Raw genomic sequence first — 17529 nt, forward strand, 5'->3', positions numbered from 1 at the left:
GGCTTTCTTTTCTACAAAAATATTAGCAAAAAAGTTAAATTTTAATTATTAAATTAAACACTTTCCTAAAATCGAATATTTTTTTTCTTTCTGTGTATAGAAAAATGAGAACTGAAGTTTAAGAATTGAGAGTGAAACGTATTTATCATTTAAATTGAAATTATTTATTTCCATTCCATATTTTTTATTTTCCTGACTTTTTCCTATAATTTTTTTCAAAAATATTTACTTCTTTCTTATCCTGCTATAAAATTGAATTCCAGCAACGAATTTTATTATTCATGAAAGAATTACAATATTTATAAAAATAATTTAATTCTAGAAAAGAATTTTATAAATATTTTTAAATAAATGATTTCTTTCGACTAATTTTATGCAAATTAATTTAAATAATTGAATTCCGGAGAAATTTTTATTATTCATAAAAAGAATTGAATTCTAACGAAGATTTTAACAAAAACATTTTTAAATAATTGAATTCTGTTTGGAAATTTTATGAAAATAGTAGATATTGAAAATCATTGAATTGCGAAAAGTTTTTAAAAATAATTAAATTTTACAAAGAATTCTATTAAAATTTTTGAAAATAATTAAATGTCTGTGTGGTATTTTATTATTTCTGAAAATAATTGAATTATTGCGAAAGATTTTATTAGAATTTTTTCAAATAATTGAATTTCCAAGGAGAAATTTATTACTTTCAAAAATAATTGAATTCTTGTGATGAATATTATTATTTATGAAAAAAATTGAATTTTGTAAAGAATTTTATTAAAATGCCTCAAAATAATTGAATTTTCGGGAATAATTTTGTTATTTATCTTTAATAATTGAATTCTTTCGAAGAATTATTTATATAATAAATAATTGAATTCTTGGGAAGAATTTTATTAAAATCTAAAGGAAGAATTGAATTATTTCAAATAATTTAATTAAAATTGTATTTAAAATAATTGATTACTTTCGAATAATTTTATTAAAATATTTTAAAATAATTGAATTTCTGTCAAAAATTTTAATATTTTTGTAAATAATTGAATTCTTCCAAAGAATTTAAAAAATAACATTTTTCTAATAATTGATTTTTTCGAGGAATTGAAATTAAATTTTTTATAAATAATTACATTTTTTGAGTATAATTCCTGTAAAATTGTATTAAAAATAATTGAAATCCTGTGATGAATTTTATATTATTTATGAAAATAATTGAATAGTTGCAAAGAAGTTTATTAAAATTTTCAAAAATAATTTAATTATTGCGAAAAAATTTATTAAAATGTTTAAAAAGAATTGAATTTCTGTAAAAAAATTTGGTTTTGTAAAAATAATTGAATTCTTGTGATGAATATTGTTATTTATAAAGATAATTGAATTTTGCAAAGAATTTCATTAAAATGCCTCAAAATAATTGAATTTATAAAGAATAATTTTGTTATTTATCGACATAATAGGGTTCTTTCGAAGAATTATTTTTATATAAATAATTGAATTCTTGGGAAGAATTTTATTAAAATCTAAAACAATCATTGAATTATATGAAAAAAATTAATTAAAATTTTATTTAAAATAATTGATTTCTTTGGAACAAAATTTAAAAATTTTTTATTTTTTAAAAATAATTGAAAATAATTGAATTCCTGTGAAAAATTCTATTATTTTTGTAAATAATTGATTTTTTCGAAAGATAATAAATATTATGAAAATTTTATTTTAAATAATAAATTAATAAATTCTTAGAAAAACTTTATTTTTGAAAATAATTGAATTTTTTGATTAATTAATTTAAAATAGTATTAAGAATAATTGAATTATTTTGCAGAATTTGATTATTTATGAAAATAATTGAATTCTTGTTTAGAATTTTATCAAAAAATTTTTTAAAACATGAATTTTCATGAAAAGTATTATTATTAGTGAAAGTAATTGAATTATTGTGAAGATTGGTATAAAAATTTTGTTAAATAATTGATTTTTTCAATATTTTTTTAAAAATAATATTTCTAAATTAATTGAATTCCTGTGGAAATTTTATTATTTATGAAAATATTTGAATTTTGAATAAATTTTATCAATTATTTTTTAAATAATTGAATTCTTTTGCGTAATTTTATGAGACATCGAATAAAATTGAATTTCGAATATTTTTTGAAAATAATTGAATCGTTTTAAAGAATTTGATTATAATTTTTGAGAATAGTTTTTTGATTTCTAGTATTAGCGAATTTAACGTAGTGGAAATTCTAAAAAAAAAACAGAAATAGTAGCTTTTAGTGACAAAAAAAAATTTATAAAATTTACCCGAGCTTTTTTTGTATTAATTTGTTTACATTTTTTTTACTGTAAAATAGCAAAATTAATTTCCATAGAAAAAAATTTCGATTATGTAAATTTTTTTTTTAAGACATTAAAATAAACAAATGAAAAATTATTATAAAATTTACCCGAGCGTTTTGCGTATATAAATATTAACGATGAGTCGAAAACTGTCAAATAAATATAATATATTGAAAATTGATTTTCGCATTTTTTCAATTTAATGAAAACATCGTCTCTTTTCGCGAATTAACCCCCGTGTGAAAGGGGTGTAATCATACTCTTGTCGGCCTCTTTTCGCACTGTTGATTCTCCGGTGAACATATGTGCTTTTTGGAACACAGCCAACTCGATGTCAACGAAGGCATTCCGTCCGTTTTTTTTCTCACTTTTTTACATTGCAAGCATATAGGCACGTGACATTGTTGCGACGTTTCTCACTAGAGAGAAATTGTGATATTAAAAATTAAACATTGAAAATTAAAAAAAAAAAGTTTTTTTTTGCTCCAGTTATGCTCGTCATTTCTTTCCCTACTTTTTTTTAAAATCTTTCTTTAATACTAAAGAATAACAAAAATATTTTGTACACAAAAAAGGAGAAAATTAAGAAAAATAATATTAATTTTTAAGTGCTCTCGACCTTTCGGAGAATTTCCGGTTATCATTTTATTTTTATTTATAAATAAAAATAAGATGAACCGGAAATTCTCCGAAAGGTCGAGAGAAATTAATTAAGATTGACTGTTGGATTATTTTTAATTTTATCGAGAGAGTTTAGAGAAAGAGTGAAGATTGCTCTTCTCAATAGATAAATTGTCCCTTGAAGGAAGTTGATGATCAAGAATTTTAAAGGAACTCATTTGGATATTTTGTCAAAAAAGGAACGAATATCGTTTTTCTTAATTTACTCGTTTAGATAATAAAGTAAAAACAAATATTAATAATAATTATGAAAAATATTGTTAACTAATTTTTATCCCCTTCATGTTTTGAATTTTCGGACATTAAAAATTAAAAAAAATTTTTTTTTTGAATTTTAATAATAAAATAACAATGAAGTTTCAATTTTAGTTTTAATTAATTAAAATTAATTAATTTTTTTTTCAAATTCAAGTAAAATTGAAATAAACAAATAAAATTGAAACTTTATTGTTATTTTATTGTTTAAATTTTAAATTTAATTATTATTAAATTGATCTATTATTAAATTGATTTAAAATGTCAAAAAACAGAAAAGAAAAGAAAAGAAAAGAATGACAAAAGTGCATCAAATTTATAAGCTCAGACAAGAGTACATTAAAGAAGTAAATAAAGCTCTAAATGTAATACTACGGATACAACGTGAAAAATTAATCTTGCCTAAAAGGCTTTTTGGAGGACAAAAAAAATATATATATGGAGAAAAAGTACTAAATGTTGGCTTTATTCAAAAAGAATCTCAATCTTAACTAAAAAAACAAGCAAAAAAAAGAAAAAAGAAAAAAAGTGAGTCGAGAGGCCAAGGAAACATTTCTTTCAATACGCTCGGCTGATTATCGGTTATCGCATATCCCGCAGAGAATTTCCAGCTTTCATCGGCAGATCTCGGCCAAACAAAAGCTATATGGCCCAAAGGAACGAAAATAAAACCAAAAAAAGAACAATTTAAAAAGTTAATTAATTCCTCGTGAATGAAAAAATAATAATGGAATTTTATTCTTAATTAAAAAACAGAAAAAAGAAGAAGAAGAGGAATGTTAGAATATTTTGTTTGTCGAGAATGTTTACAGAAGAATTTTTAGTCAAGAATTTTTTTTTGAACTATTTTTTGAATTTTTTTTAAAGAAAACAAGGTTAAATATTAATTGCATATTAATTAATAATTATTATAATTATTTTCCTTATTTATTTACAAAAATAAAATTACAAAAATATTTTTTTCTAAATAAACAATACGTACATCCGAAAGTCAATAATTGAAAATTTTGTCTAGAGTGACAGGAAAATCTATAAGAAACTTGAACATTTTGTTCGGAAAATAATAAATATGAAATTTTATTATTTGAAAAGAAAATCCAGGATAAAAGAATCTTCAAATTTTATCCCCCGAGTGAGAAAATTCACGAACAATAAGTGAGATTTTATTCTCTCTCCCCTTCTCTCTTTCTTTCTTCTAAATCACAATCCACAAGTTTTTTAATGTTCATATAATGAACGAAAGCTTTTTTCGGTATAAATTTTAATATTTTTACTTCTATAATTATATTTTTATTTTTCTTAAATAAAAATTAATAACAATTTAAAACAATTTATAAATAATTTATAAACAATTCATAACAATTTATAAATAATGTATAACAATTTATAAATAATATATAACAATTTATAAATAATTTACAATAATTTATGAAAATTTATAATAATTTGTAAATAATTTATAACAAAATGATTCCAAAAAATTTAAATTTCTAAAAGGTAGTTTTTTTCAAATTTGACAACAAAAATTGTCATTTTTAAAATCAATAGTTTTTCAGAAATAAAAAAATTTTAGTTAATAAAAGAAACCGTTAGTTAATAAAAAAATCTTTTAGTTAATAAGAAAAACTTTTAGTTAATCAAAGAAAAATCAAATCAGTCACTTTTAGTTCCCAAATCTATTTCAACAAAAGATAAAAAAAATCCCCCCACAAATATTGATTCAATCTCTTTGTGAAATGGTCGAAAATTTCACGAATATTTGGAAAATCGTTCGGAAAATAGGAAAAATGCAAATTTAAATCCCGAAACGACAACAATGTTGAAAAATCAACAGACGTTCAAACTCTGTCCGCAAAGTCCATTAGAGCCGCAAAAAAAATGGAAATTTCTCTCCTAGATTTAAAAACAAAGAGCAAAAAAGATTTTTAAAAAAAACGAAAAAACCAAAGAGATGAATTCGTGGAAAAAAATATGAAAATTTTCATATTTGGAATGAGAGAAAAAAAAGAGGGTATTTGCAGTGAATTTATATATCGGACATGAAGAAGCGTTAAATATGCATGTCCGGCAGGGGGTCCGTTGTAATAAAATATATCACGATCATACTTGTCTCTTCTAAACCCCCCCTTTCACCCTCTTCTAAACCACAAAACCATCGGCTCCCTCTTCCTCTTCCACGCTCATAAAAAACAGCTATATTCTAATTAGCCGAGGATGTATTCGTTTTGCTCAACTCTATATGGGCTTATACTGCCTTCTCTTTATATACATATGTACAGACACTTTTTTATTTTCTATTTTTACTTTTATCGCCCTTTAATTACAAATTATCAATTGTCTCAATTCGATCTACATTACATGGATATTGCAGTAGGTCATGTATATATGTAATACCTTCAAACTACTCCCAATTACTCTATAAAAGTATCCTATATATTTTATCAAGATCAAATTGATAAATAATTCCTATTTCTAGTTATGCCTTATGCTTATGATTCTACAATTCAAAAACTAAATTGAAAAAATAAAACTAGTATTTTTCTCAGGGAACTAAAATGTTTACTGTTCAAAATCAAAATTTAAGGACAATAGACCAAGAACCAAAACCAAAGTTTTAATTTTAGAATACAAAAATTCTATAATAAAAACATACTTTTAGACAAAGGGTCGAAACAGAAGGGATGAATTTTTCTCCCCCAAAAAAGTAAAAGCGCGCGAAGAATTTTGTTTACGAACCTTGGATAATTTTCCTGCCGTCGTTGTATATATATACTGGTATCAAACTGTAATTTTTGTTGTTGTGAATAAAAATCCTTGCGCACAAACACTAAAAAAAGGAGAATTCAAAAAAATGAAGATACTTTTCCCTCTTTCTAAATTTTTTTTTTTTTTTGTTAAATAATAATAAAAAAGTGATGTATCTATTCAGGAGGAATAAACGTTCGCGTAACGGGTTCGACGACACAAAACGCACTGCAATCACTATTAGGAGGAGGGTTGATGAGAACGACTTTTTGGAGTGGAAAAGGATGCTGGGAAACGTGCGCGTTTCCTGGAATCGATCGTTTTTGGGGGGATAAAACGCGTGTGCGAGCCGTCGTGAAGCCCGCGAAGAACTGAAATCGTCGTGCCGCCCTGATGTGGACCCTGGTGTGTTGTGTTAGTTGGAGATCGGTGTTGGATATATAGAGAGATGAGATGAAGAAAAAAATGGGGAACTTTTTTCCTCTCTCTCTCACTCACTCTCCTCCCCCACTTCGGACCTCGCCTCTTTTACATTCACCCTCTCTTTTTCGATTCACCACTGGCCTCCATATAATATCAAAACCCGCACACCTCACAAAGTAGATTTCACCCCCTTGTGTGACTATATATATACAAAGAGAGAGACTGTATATTGTAGAGAAATATCTGGTGCCCTATAGAATACAGCGTGGCCGATATCACGCATCTGGTGCAGATCATCAGCATGCCAAGGATGGGAAGGGGGGCGAAGAATGCAACAGTATATCATCATCAAGTTGACATCGCTTTTACGAATCCCTACACGGGGCCCCGTTTGCCTACTACCACTACTACTACTTAGGTTTGCCTTTTTCTAATCTACGATATGTGACACACTCTCTGAGGTGCTTTGTTTCGAGAGGAGATGAACGAAAATTGGTTTAGAAGGAAAGCCCTTTGTTGTTTTTTTAAGAACAGAAAGATCCTTCTTTCTGAAGGATTTCAGAAAGAAGGATTTTTCTGTTTTTAAAAAAACAACAAAAGGCCTAGTACTTGAAGTTTGTTCCTTAACAATGAAGTAAATAATTCTATTGTTTAGCAGCGTCAACAAGTATCATGAGCTTTGCAACTAAAGATATCGAAGGTGTCAAATGTCAGTTAATTAAAACTAAGAAATCATTAATTAATGATTTATTACAACTGTAATTGAGGGCTCGGATCGAGGAACCGACGCTTGTAAACGCACAGAACATTGCGAAGCGTCGGTTCTTCGATCCGAGCCCTCAATTACAACAGTGAATCAGAAGAATCAAGTAGAACAATAATTAGAACAAGTTTCGAATGAAAAGCAATTGTAGGTATTAAAACAAAATTAATGAAGGTTTACACAGATTTCTAAGGCTCTTAAAAGAAGACCACAAATTGTATTGAATTGTAGTGATGTAACCTTCTCATGCAGTTAATAGTCTCAATCAAAAAAGGAAGTAGTATTAGGATTAGAAAACATGTTGTACCCAAAGCTGGTTCTAATTGGTTAAAATATAGATGAAAAGAATGTAAACAACTTATTCTTGGTGGTAGTTAATGTTATCAGTAATAATTTTTATGAACAGCAAGAAATAGTGAATTATAGCCAACAAGAGGTAAATTCTAACCAAAAAGAGGTAAATTCGAATTTGGTTTTTTATGTCCTGGAGTCATTTTAATTATTATGAACAGCAAGAAATAGTGAATTATAGCCAACAAGAGGTAAATTCGAATTTGGTTTTTCATGTCGTGGAACCATCTTAATTCTTATGAACAGCAAGAAATAGTGAATTATAGCCAATAAGATGTAAATTCGAAGTTGGTTTTTCATGTTGTTGAGTCCATCTCCACATTTCCAAATTACAATTCTGCCATTCTGAAAAGCAAGAAATTGAGGATTATTAAAAATAGAAGAAAGGAATAATAGTTACAAAATGTTTATAGAGCCAATCGATTTGTTAATTTTGTTAAAGAGAACAATAAGTATGGAATACTTCATAATACTCAGTACAAATTGCACGATCCGTGTGAAATGTGGAAATAAGAGGAGCTTTAATATTCTCGAACTGATAAGAAACAGAACTGTCATTTAACAGAGCAGCATGTAACGGAATTGTCATTTAACGGAATCACCGCAGTTAACTGACTTGTCACTCAAGAGAATTGTCATTTCGACTGCTTGATATGTAATAGAATTTTCATTCAAGAGAATAGACACTTCATCGACCTTAAATTACAAATCCGTTGTTACATCAAGAGCACAGAAAAATCTCATTAAAGTAATAATATTAAAATGAGTTTTATAGTTTCGTGCTTTTTCCTTTCAGATACATGTCAAGCTTCTCGAATGATTATTCATTTTCATGCCAAATATGTTGTCAATTTGATTTCATTGTTGCAGGACTTTTCAGTTGCTGCTTTCGTTAGATAATTTTGTTTCTTGTAACGCTACAGAATCTAAACTTGTATCAACATTGACAACATTCTTGTAAAATTTGTTTTGTTTCCTGAAAATGTTTGTTAATTCTGTCTTGAATTCTCATCAAATATCAAGTCAGTCAAATGAGTTTCATGTTATATGTTTCATACACCATAAACTTTAGGCGAAGTCTACAAAATTATAATTCACCTCCAAGTCAGATTTGCTGAATGAAAATTCTATTCCGTACCAAGTCGTCCTAATATCTAATGTTATATTCATGACACCTGTTCATATGCAAATCGCAACAGAATTCTCTCCGTGATGTTACTTTTGACCCACTATTCACAAGCATAAGTCCACCCTTTAGTAAATCCTACACTTCTAATTTAGCCTCAAGATCAAAATTAATAATTCCGTTTACTAAAACCACAATTTCCTACGTCGTTCATAAAATTCTCCAAATATTACCAGAACACGAAAAAACAAGTTGTCATTCGATAAAATTTCTAATCAATCAAAGAACCACCTGGTTGCGTTTGATCATCACCTGAATTGACAAATCAATCAAAAACCCATTGAACCGAATTAGTAAATCGTCATTCATTTCATGCAGAATTTATTAGATCAAATTGTCAAAGATTCTATTGGATAGAATTTGGAATTTTTCGCAAAGAACCGTTTGATTAAAAGTTCATTGGATCGAATGCCGGGAATAATTGGTTTTTAATCGACCATTCTTATAATGAAACTTTGCACACTTGGCACCAAACAATCATTTTAAATACATGTGAAAACCAACAGAACCTGCAGGTTTATGAATTTTCAAAATTAAAGATTCTGGTTTTATAAACCAGAATCTTTAATTTTTTAAATTCATGAACAAAAGTTGGAGAGTTGGAGAAAATTGGAGAGTTTCTGTAGAAAAAAAATGTTTGCCCAAGATATATTTATGTTTTAAAGGTAAAAACAATGACTTTGTGCACATGACAATTGATAGCAGAGAAAAAGGGCATTGTTTCGTTTGAGACGAATTGGGATAATGAAAGTCAGAATGTTTGGAATAAAAGTCAGTATGTCAGTTTTGTTATACTTTATCTTCTTTTCATTATACGTTTCGTTTTTAATACAAACGTAAAACTTTGAATTATGCATTTTGTTCAAAAAAAATTTTATTCTTTTGGTAAATTTTTTGTAAAAATTTAGATCAACATTATTTTTAATAAAAACTGTATTGTAACTGTTTTTTCCTTTAAGTTTACTACTTGATGGAAAAGCTCAAGCCGAATATATCTAACACTATAAATTTCCCAAGGTTCGAGTCTTGATAAAAAATTTTTTGCTCCTCCCTTCATTTTCTTTTTATTTCTATTACTTGATCCAAAGACGAAGACAAAATTTGTCCTTCGGGCACGTCCGGGTCTTTGGAAGTAAAATCGATCCATCTTCTGACTTTTTCTATTCTACAGATGCACAACAGAGAAAAAAGAGCATATAAAAGAAAAGATAGGATGCAAGGGCGAAGACATTTTCTCTTGCCTTATTCTTTATATTCTGAAATTGAAATTCCAAGAATATTCTGATACTTTTTTTCAACTACCACCCATATATATATTCTTCTGAATAGAAATTTTCTCCTACAATACTTTTCGATGGATCTTCTTTTTTTCATTTTACTATGATTACTGCGATAAGAAATGAGAAAATCTATCTTAAAAAAAACTACATCCAGGATAAATTCAATATAAAAATGAAAAAAAAGAAGTGAATTTGAATAAAAAAAAAATTCATCAGAAGATAGCCATTTAGATTCTGGAGGCCCCCGGATAATAATCTCGGTTTTAATCAGTTCTTTGACGACACTTGTGAATAAAGATCTGCGAGAGAGAGCATATTGTGCACGAGTTTCAGAGCTTTAAACCATCACGCTCAAAACTTTCAAAAGTTCCAACCATAGTTTATTCGCTGGAATTAAATCTCCAGAACCAGTGAAATAACTTTTCTGCCTTTGAGTTTTGATAATGAAAATTTTCATAATGTGAAAGTTGGCCAGGAGAGGAAAATTTTTAATTTATTAATTTTATCTATTATCCATTTTCTCTTCTTCAAATAATTCTTTTCTTTTCAAATGAACTGAAATTAAGAATTACTCGATGAATGTAGTCACAAAAATTGAATTGTTTTTTCTTTGATTTTCACTTTTTCCACGAAACCAATAAAAAAACTTCAAAGACTGTTCAATTATAGAAATAGAAGATAATTTTTAGAATCAAAAATTTTAATTCAAATCTCCAGATAAGGTTTAGTTGCATTAAAAAGAATTTATGAGCTTTTCAAGATTTTCAAGATACAAAAATAAGTTATCTCGATGTTTACTGCTAACCCAGGAATTCTTAGAGCTTTTAAGCTAAAGCTTTTGATATAAAGAACAGTGATTTTTTGTTTGATTAAAATCTAGAAAATATTAATAAATAATTTTTGAAAAAAATTGGTTTTAGAAACTTAAAAAATTATGATTCACTCTAAAAATGATTAGATGAAGAAAAAAATACTTAAAAATTTATTTGTGAACAACTTCATTATTGTAAAAATCAAAATTCAAAATTCAATTACATATTATCGAAATTTTCAATTATATAAATTCTTTAAAAAACTTGAATATTTTGATATTTTAATAAAATTTTTTAAAAACAAACAATAGTTTTCAATTTTTGAAAGTTGAGAATTTTCAATATTCAACTTAAAAATGAAAACTGAAACATTTTCAAATTTTTCAATTAAAATTCCTTAACAACTCGAATATCCGCATAAATTTAAACAAACTTTTACCAAAACTTTACAAAAATTAAATTATTTTCAATAAAATTTTGTGAAATTTCAATTATTTAAAAATTTTTAATTAATTATTTTCAAAAATTTAATTATCCTATAAAAATAAAATTAAAATTTTTTAATAGAATTTTCATAAAATTCTTACCAAGATATCAATTATTTTCATAATTATAAAACTTTTAATAATCGCACTCTTACAAAATTTTATTAATTTAGATATTGTATAATTTTTGTTTGAAAATAAATTCAATTGTTAAGAAATAAATGAAAAAACTGAATTATTATCAAAATTTTAATTAAAATTCTTTAAAACCTCGAAGATTTTCAAAAATTTGGATAAAATTCTTTATAGAACTCTATTATTTTCAATAAAATTTTTCAAAATTTCAAAAAAAAATTTCAATTACAAATTATTTATAAAAATTTAATTATCTTAAAACAGAATTGAAATTTTCAAGAAAAAAAATGTTTTTTACATTTTGGATGTAAAACATGCAAACATTCCTGCAATGAATTTTATAATTCATGAAAGAATTAAAATATTTATAGAAAATAATTTAATTCTTGCGAAGAATTTTATAAAAAATTTTAAATAATTAATTTCTTTCGACTAATTTTATACAAATTCTAATTTAAATTGAATTCCTGAGAAACTTTTATTATTCATGAAAATAATTGAATTCTTCAGAACGATTTTATTACAATTTTTTAAAATAATTTAAAAATAATTGAATTCTTGTAATGAACATTGTTATTTATCAAAATAATTGAATTTTGCAAAGAATTTTATTAAAATGCCTCAAAATAATTAAATTTTCAAAAATAATTTTCTTATTTATCGACATAATTGAATTTTTGCAAAGAATTATTTATGTAAATAATTGAATTCTTGTGAAGAATTTTATTAAAATCTAAAAGAATAATTGAATTATTTCAAAAAAATTTAATTAAAATTGTATTTAAAATAATTGAATTCTTTCGAACATTTTTATTAAAAAATTTGAATTCTTGTGAAAAATTCTGATATTTTTGTAAATAATGAAATTCTTCCAAAGAATTTAAAAAAAATATTTTTTTAAATAATTGATTTTTTCGAGGAATTGAAATTAAATTTTTTATAAATAATTACATTTTTTGAGCAATTCCTGTAAAATTGTATTAAAAATAATTGAAATCCAGCAATGAAATTTATTATTTATGAAAATAATTGAATAGTTGAAAAGAATGTTATTAAAATTTTCGAAAATAATTGAATTCCTAAGAAGAATGTTGTTACTTAAGAAAGTAATTGAATTCTTGCGAAAAATTTTATTAAAATGTTTAAAAAGAATCGAATTTCAGTGAAAAATTTTGTTATTTTTTTAAAATCATTGAAATTCTTCGATGAGTTTTATTATTTATGAAAATAATTTAATTTTGGATGAATTTTATCAATTTTTTGTTAATAATTGAATTCTTTTGCAAAATTTTATGAAAATACTAGATAATTGGAAATATAATATAGAAGATGGAGATATTTTTATTGATCAGAGTCAAAATATTGTCAAAAATGTTTATTAATTGTTTATGAACTGATAATTATAATAATTGGAAATAATTGAATTTCGAATATTTATTAAAACTAATTGAATAATTTTAAAGAATTATTTTTTCATTGCCAACTTTCTTGAAATTTTCCTGACCTGTGGCAACCTTGTTTAACTATTGCAATAATATCTTATAACAATGACAATAATTTCTAATGAAATACATTATCAATAATGTATATCACAAATAAAAAAAACTAAAATATTGGAATTTTTGTAATTTCCATCTATTTTTCTTTCTATTGTATAGCATATATATAAATGGTGTTTAATTTCCAGAAACGGACACATATTTTTCTTTTGTAACGCCTTTTAGTGCTCTCATGACTTTGCCTCTTTCCCCTACTACTATAACAAGACTAATTGTTTTCTCTCTCTCTTTCTCTCTTTCTCGAAAAATGGGGTTGAACGTGTGTGATAAATGACGTCTGACTATTACGCTCTTTCACTACTGCATTTCGGGTTCGGACGATTCTTCACTCATTTAATACGGTAAAATGTTATTTTCCCCCTAAACTTTTTTTTATTTTCTTTCTTCTGTCAATTCTCAAGTATATATATATATATATATATATATATGTTCAATGAAAATTCCCCTTTCAAAAATAAATATAATTCTTTGTTATCATTCTGTGTAAATACTTTTCCTTTGTTTATTTCCATATTTTAAAAACTATATTTTTAATAAACACAATGGTTCAATAAATGTTTTAACATTTAACAGAAATATTTATAATCCAAATTAATAATAAAGTTAATTATTTCAAATAACATTATTATTAACATTATTAATATAAATAGTAATTGTTAATATAATATATAATATATAATCTGTGTTAACCATGCAAATAACTGATTAATTTACTATTATCAATTAAATATTTAATTGAATCAAATAATATTTATAATTATTTTCAACATTTGTTTTAATAAAATTCTTACTAAAAATTAAAATTTAAGAATCATTTAATTATTCAATAAAATATTTACTTTTGTATATATAAATAATTAAATTCTCGTATAATTTTCTAATAAAAATTAATTTAAAAGTGAATTACGGTTAAAATTTTAGATAATAATTTAATATTAGAAGCATTATTATAAAATAATAATTTTATCACTATGGGTTATCTTTAATTATTAAAACATGAAGAAATCAATCACTTCGAATCAAAGACTCTGAGTGATTGAATTTGAATTTTTTGAAAAATTTTAATTCCTACGATAAAATATAATAATTAAATATATATTTAAATATGTTCTTGAATAATTTTTAATGAAATAGAAATTCTTAAATAAATTTACATCATTTTTCTCAGTATCTAATCTTTTTTTATAGAGCTAATCAGAATATTCTTTAGGGTCAGGGAAAAAGTCAAAATTTCTGTCTGAAAATCAGGGGAAAAACAAAATTACATTTTTGTAGCAACCCTGTAAAAACTAAAGTCACTAATATTCATAATAGTTGCTCAATTTTCACCGATTCAGATTTATGTATGTATACAAAAGAAATGTATATCAAAACAAAAAAAATTTCCGCTGAGAAAAATATTTTGAAAGATTTGTTATGAAATGCCTAATAGAACCGGAAGGAATAAATCACAGTAGAGAGGGAAAGGGATGTTTGGTTTGAATAAATATTAGTGTGCGGGAATTAAAGAGATGACATATGTATTTATAAAAATAATTTTCAAACCGAATTTGGAATCATCTCAGACTTTTTAGATTTGTCAAGGGAGTTGATCTCGGTTCCCGCGTGCGTCTGCGACGAACTATTCTATAACGGATGCGAGGATCGGTGTCACGTGAACCCTCCGGATATACAGCTTCTCACCTAGTTTATATGGCCATTTCGTTCATCGGAAATATGTGAGAAAGCCTTCGAGTTGAAGGCGCTACGAGACGAATGAGGAAAAAAATTTACGAGAATAATTTATTTAGAATATCCGACAAAATAATAAAAAAAAAAAAAAATACGGTAACTAGGTCATCAGCCACTACGTGTAATTTTGATAAAGTAATTAAAGTAATTTTGATACTACTAAACAAAAATTTTATTAACATTGCTCTTCACTTTGATCATAAATATTATTTTTGAATATTACCGCGAATTTAATTAATAAACTAATTAAAGAAATTATTACCATAATAAAAAAAATTGGAATTTATTTATTACTAATTAGTTACTGGGAGTACAAATTAATAATTAATAATTATTAGTATAAAGATTATTATTAACTTTGATTAGGTATAAAGATTAATATTAACTTTGACTATAATAAATAATAAATTAAAAAAATTAATATTATTTATATTAATAAATAAATTTATTTTGACAATAATTGATTATTATTCTTTAGAGACAAAGAAAAAAAAAATTTTAGAAAGAAATAATAAAGAAAATGAAATGAAATGTCCAAACAATAACAATAATTAATCATTGTACAATTAATTGTTTCAGATTTGAATTATTAATTAAGGTGACTATACAATATGTCTATCACTATTGGTAAATGCGTTATAGTTAAAGTTTTAACGAGAAAGCATTTGTCCTGGACGTTATAATAGTCTCACTTTACTGTCACTTAGCAGACAAAACATTTTTGTTATCAAGAAATACTCGATTTTTTTCTACTTTTTAAAACTTGTTTAAAATTGTTGCAAAAATATTTTTAAATATTGTGCTTACAAATTAGAAAAAAAATTATTTAGTTTTTTCAAATCTATTTAAATAAATATTAGCAATATTGTTTGGATTCTTTATACTGTAATTAAATTTTATTAATTAAATATGAATAAATAAAAAAATTTATAAAAAAATGTTCATAGAAAAATTAAATAAAGATTTTCTTTAGCTGTGAGAAATAAAAATTTGTAAAAAGAGCATATTTTTAAAAATAAAATTGTGATAGTAATAAAAATTGATTTTACACATGAACATAGAGATAATAAAAAGAAAAAAAAACACAGTTTCCGTTGAGCATTCGAATAATGCAATAGTAGAGATGATATATAATTTCTTCAACGAAAGTGGTACAGACGCATCTGTATTTGACAATCAATACTTGCAGTGCTTTTTTTCTAGAACAGTAACACAGGCTACTGTTACTGACAAGAAAATTAATCGTCTTTTAACAACCATCCCTTTTTCTCCCCTTTTTATTTTATACCTATATATAGAGATACAAAGAATCTTTCTTAAAATTTCTTTATTCTATCAAATTCTCGCGCTCAACAATAATAACACAGTTAGGAAAATTTAACCAAAAACAATAGAATACTTTAAGTGAATAATTTTCCAATTTTTTAAATCAAATTAAGTGAATATTATAACAAAAAATATGTTTTATTTTAACAAAAAAAAAATGTTTGGTTCAAGCAGGTAATTTTTAATTATTAAAGTAATTTTTTGTTGGTAAACAAAATTAAATTATTGAATTATTTCTTGCTATTTTTTCTTCATAAATAATAAAGAAATAAAATAATATTTAAATTTTAAACTATTTTATTATTAAAATTTTTACTATTATTATTTTTATTATTATTCTTCTTTTTTCCTTTTAATAAATATTGTTCCGTTTACTGCTTAAAATAAATAAAAATTATTATATTTAAATATTTTTTATTAGAAAATTTTGGAATAATTTCAGATTCAAAATTAAATAAAAATTAATTATTTACTAATTTACTAATTAATTATAGGTAATTATTTATTGTTTTCCTTGGACGAATTTCATTACTTATGAAAATAATAAAATTCTTGCAAAGAATTTTTAATAAATTTTTTGAAAATCCTAATTAAATTGTTTTGAAGAATTTCTTTGGATTTTTTTTTAATTATGGAGTTTCTTTAATAATTTTAATTGAACATTTTTAAAGTAATTGAATTTTATGAACAAATTCTTTCAAGTATTTAAAATAATCGTAATTCTTAATAATTGGAATTAAACTTTTAATTATTGAATTTTATTAACATTTTTTATTTTCTTTTTTTATTCAAATTTTTTATAATAATTTAATTATTTCTTATTTATTTATTATACTATTTATTATCAAGTATAATTAAATAAGAATAATAAATTAAGGGAGCATAATTAAATAAAAAAATGTTTAATAATGACTATTAAATATAAACGAATTATTTTAATAAATTAATTCTTTTTCAGTGTTTTTTCGATTACATATTTTAAATAACACACACTGAAAATAATTAATTTGATTCAAATAACCGATTACTTGTCTAATCAAATAAATATTTATTTGTATCAAATATAATTATTATTTAAGTCAATTAAATGATATTTGCTTCAAATACTGAAATTATTGGTTTGAATATAATTTATTTGAATTAAATGAAAATTATTTGATTCAAGTAAATATTTATTTGTATCAAAGAAAATTATTATTTAAGTCAATTAAATGCCATTTGCTTCAAATACAGAAATTAATGGTTTGAATAAAATTTATTCGATTCAAATGAAAATTATTTGATTCAAGTATAAATATTTATTTTATAATAAACAAGTAATTGGCTATTTGAATCAAATAAATTTTTTTTTCAGCGCAAAAATGAGAATTTAAAAATAAACAGACAGCAATAAAAAAAAAATATTGGTTTATAAATGTAATTATAATTATTAATTATAATTTTTAAAAAATACATTAAGCAGT

The 17529-nt window shown here is 23.9% G+C and overlaps 1 protein-coding gene across 1 annotated transcript in view; it reads right to left on the reverse strand.

The window, feature by feature from the left end:
* The window catches only part of LOC122512814 (sodium- and chloride-dependent GABA transporter 1), a 32196-nt gene extending 25765 nt beyond the window's left edge, over positions 1 to 6431 (reverse strand). Inside the window, exon 1 of the mRNA XM_043628891.1 lies at positions 6007 to 6431. The gene's annotated coding sequence lies outside the window, so the exon portion shown is untranslated. The remainder of the gene's footprint in view (positions 1 to 6006) is intronic.
* Positions 6432 to 17529: the final 11098 nt, after the last annotated feature.

The sequence above is a fragment of the Leptopilina heterotoma genome, unplaced genomic scaffold, assembly GCF_015476425.1.
Source record: "Leptopilina heterotoma isolate Lh14 unplaced genomic scaffold, ASM1547642v1 Lhet_128, whole genome shotgun sequence".
Classification (NCBI taxonomy): Eukaryota; Metazoa; Arthropoda; class Insecta; order Hymenoptera; family Figitidae; genus Leptopilina; species Leptopilina heterotoma.